This window comes from Cajanus cajan, chromosome 4 (genome assembly GCF_000230855.2).
Source record: "Cajanus cajan strain Asha chromosome 4, NIPB_CcT2T_4, whole genome shotgun sequence".
Lineage (NCBI taxonomy): Eukaryota > Viridiplantae > Streptophyta > Magnoliopsida > Fabales > Fabaceae > Cajanus > Cajanus cajan.
Window position 1 is genome coordinate 12,526,854 of NC_138520.1, and position 4,330 is coordinate 12,531,183.

The 4,330-nt window shown below is 27.3% G+C and overlaps 1 long non-coding RNA gene across 1 annotated transcript; it reads right to left on the reverse strand.

The window, feature by feature from the left end:
* Positions 1-2,791: 2,791 nt before the first annotated feature.
* LOC145957025 (uncharacterized) lies at positions 2,792-3,582 on the reverse strand. The gene is made up of 3 exons (XR_014433460.1): positions 3,489-3,582; positions 3,144-3,409; positions 2,792-3,019 (listed from the first exon to the last, which is right to left on the reverse strand). It is a non-coding gene; the product is annotated as an uncharacterized LOC145957025 (long non-coding RNA).
* Between the last annotated feature and the right edge of the window lie 748 nt (positions 3,583-4,330).

The following is a 4,330-nucleotide window of genomic DNA, read 5'->3' on the forward strand; positions in this document are numbered from 1 at the left end:
CCTCCATTATCTTAATGTTCAGTGGCAATCAAGTTCCCATCCTTATAGCATCAAATCCTTCATTTTGTGATCTAAACCATTGATTCTTAGGAAAGTGCAAAATGACGCCATAGGCCTAGCTCATCTTGACATTCTCAGTTCTCGTTAAACCTCTTCCTAGATCATTGTTTAATTCTCTATTGTTCAAGAATCATATCCTAAATTAAACATTTACTTCCCATCTTAATTGAGTATATCAGTTTTAGATAGTAGTCAATTAATGTAACTTTTAATTGTTTTTCCAATTCCCTTTTCATATATGTACATATATTCTGTTGTAATTCAGCTGTGATCAAATGAGAACTTTCATTCAGTTTAGTTCATATATATCTACTTAATATTCTCGATCTGTGTTCTTTTACGCACCATTAATTCTAAAATTCTTATCCATATAATACAAACGTTTATATTAAAAGTTTTTAATACAAAAATCAAGGTTGCAAATTTTTAAAATATTTAAAAATTATTTAATATTTTATTTCTTTAATTTAAATTATCGTATAAAATATTTTTATGATTATCTGTTTGAATTAATGAAATGAAGTATTAAATAAATTTTTAAATTTTTAAAAATTTGCACACTTGATTTATACATTAAGAATTTTTAATTTAAAAATTAGATTATTAAAATTTGATGTAAAATATGAGTTATTAAGTGGACTAAGTCTAAGTAAATTTACTTTTAAAATAAGTGAATCCGTTCTCATATATGTGTGTGTGGATCCACTTACTCCCAGAGTAACTCTAGGTTTAGAATTTATGATTAATTTATTCAATAATTTATATTCTATATCAAATTAACAATCCAATCATTGAATTAAAAGTTTTTGATCCATAGATCAAGTAATAATTATTTTAAAAAATAAAAATTATTTAATACTTCGTTTCATTAATTCAAATTAACGTATAAAATATTTTATAGTTATCTATCAATTTCACTTAATGAAATGGAGTATCAAATAATTTTTAAAATTTTAAAAAATTTGCTGATTTAATTTATGCATTAAGAACATTTTATTTAACTGTTGAGTTAGTAAAATTTGATTTAGAAGATGGATTATCGAGTGAAATAAGTCTAATTAGACTTATTCTTGAAGTATGTAGATTTCAAGTCTAATCAAACTTACTTTTGGAGTATGTAGATTCCTCATAATACATATTTGTGTGAGAATCCTCTTACTAAAAGGTAAGTTTGAATAGACTTACTGTACTTAATAACTTATATTTTATATCAAATTAATAATTTAATTACTAAATTAAAAGTTCTTAATATATAAATAAATGAAGTTAAGAATTTTTTTTAAAAATTAAAAATTATTTGATAGTATTAAATTGCTCTTTATTTTAGAGAATGTTACATGTAAAACAGAAAAAACAAAATATTATACAATATTATTATATGAAATATTATACAATAACACGTCTTTATATTGTATAATATTTTTATATGAATCATATTGGAGAGTGAATGTTTCTAGAGGGACGAGAGAGAAAGGCAAGCAAAGAGGTGAACGTGCCTTCTTTCTTCGACCAGATAACATGCACGCAGTCGTTGTCATCATGTTAATAATCAACACTCGAAAAACACCCAACTCTTTATATTATCTCAGTTCTTATCCGAAGATTGAAGGATGATACAAAATAGAATGGGGAACCTTCCTTGTAATTTCTTGTTTAACGCATAATATATATATATATATATATATATATATATATCATGCTTTGCAAAGTTGGGTTACGCAATTGCCTTTCATATATCATGAAAAAAAAATTGATATATATTCACAAAAGAGACCATCATATATATACCAAATAAAAATATTATGATTCACATAGAATGAAGTAATCGATTTTAATTGAAATTCTGAGTATTCATAATATAATCTAATTGGTGGGTTGATTTATGAAGAATTGATAAGAGAGAGTTAATTACAAATAGTTAGTTTTTTAGTAGGTGTAATAAGATTGTAAGGGATGGGACATATACATTTTTTTGGCAGGAGGCTTGGTGTGGCCCAACAGCTTTTTGTGTAAAATATAAAAGGCTATTTTCTATTGCGATTAATAAAAATGCCACTATTGCTGATTTGAGGGTAATAGTGGATGGGGACGAAGTGTGGAACCACTACGTCAAAAACATCAATAGATGACGCTTATTTTAATGATAGACAGCGCTTAAAAAGCGCTCTCTATTTGAACGATGTCTATTAATAGATAGCGCTTCTAAAAAAGCGCTATCCATGTATATGCAAATAGAAAGCACTTCCTTTTAAGTGCACTAACTATGTATATGCAAATAGAAAGCACTTCCTTTTAAGTGTGCTATCTATGTCTAAGTACCTACATGACGCTTTTAAAAAGAAGTGCTATCTATCTTTGAATGTATAGACAGCACTTCCTTTTAAGTGCGCTAACTATGTATATGCAAATAGAAAGCACTTCTTTTTAAGTACGCTATCTATGTCTAAGTACCTACATGACGCTTTTAAAAAGAAGTGCTCTCTATCTTTGAATGTATATTCTAGCCAATAGAAAGTGCTTCCTTATATAAACGCTATCTATATGTTTAATTTTTTTTTAATAATTTTTTTACATCATTGACACTTGTTGATTTTGCTATGCATGCAAAAATAAATCCCAAGACATAGAACTATAACAATCAATCAACAATGTAGCCAAATTTGATTCAAAAATATAATGTATAATGTAATACATCAAAATTAAAAGATTAGTTTATATAAACCTAACATGTATTACATTTAGTTTGTTGCAATAATAATTACATATATCTAAACACAATCAATGCTTGTCCATTACCATGCAACTCCTAGTCTTAGACTCAAATAAAAAAAAAGGAAATGTATATAGACCTAACATATTACATTTAGTTATTTGACATTAACTCGACAGTAACATATAATCAATGCTTGTCCAATATCATGTAGTTCTCTCTCTTAGAATATTCCACAGCCCATTGGTTCTACAAAGAAAAGAAAAATTATAAGTCACCAAGATACAATATAAAATAAAATGTATGAAGATTAAAAAAATAGCATAAAAGAAAAGTGGCATGGCCTAAAAATGCTATAGCAGAACATACTAACCTACAAGCATTTTTTAATGACATATAAACACCAATCTTCTCTAACTTCTGTGATTTGATCATTAGAATATCGTTGCACGCTGCATCTAGGGAAGTACTGAAAAAAAAAAAATAAACCAACTGAGATTGTACATAAAAGGAATTATAAGGAACCAATATATTTTATACATCTTTTGGAATTGTCCCCCCTTCACAATAGGTGATAATTTCCTTCATATACCGACAAATGTAATATCCACAATCGTTGCCATTTGATTGCTTCGGACACTATAACCAAAAGGCAAAAATATCAATATAATTAAAATTATCATCGGTGATTGATTTTCAAATAACAATTATAATTTACCTTAATTGTTATCCAATTGATGTTACTTGACTTAGACTTTGAAACCATAGCTCCTCTTTGAGCTCGGTAGGCTTGTATAACCCTAGTTAATAAAGATAATATATATATATATATATATATATATATATATATATATATATATATACACATATAAGTAAAAAATATAGTACAACAAAACACACAAAATGTCAACCATGTGTATATTCTTACATGTCAAACAAATTCTTCAAATCTTGCGACATACTTATGTCATTCTCCAATGGATCAAGATAATGAATTATCTCCATTTTAAGATTGATTCCAAGCAACACCCAATGTTGGCTAAAAAAAATAAAGTGAATCAACAAATCTAAATTTTTTATAACTTTCAAAATAATTATTGCTAATAAAGTTCTGAATAAAAAAAGTCTTACCCTGTGTTTTGCAGGTTTTTCAGCCCCAGATGTGTCCACTGATTCTCCTAGTGCTGCAATGAATTGTGTCTCGCCAGCAGGCCTCAATATAGTTCAGTGTGATTTATCCCCAGTCCTTAAATCCCCAACTCCTAGTGTTTCTCCTAGACTCAGCACCAGTAGGAAAAGTCTGAGGACATCGTCAGGGCTGTCTCCTTTTGAGAATGACCTTCATGTTGAAAAAGAGATATATTTACCAAAATACCCGTACCATTTTCTAAAGTTTAATAAACTTAAAAATTTCAAAACTATATCAAATCAACTTATTACAACCTAAAAATTTTATTATAGGTTAATGATATCCTTATAAATTTCTTAGGCAAATTTTTTTTGGAATTTTGCCAGGACATTTGATATGAAATTATATTTTTACACTTAGGTTTAATTGGT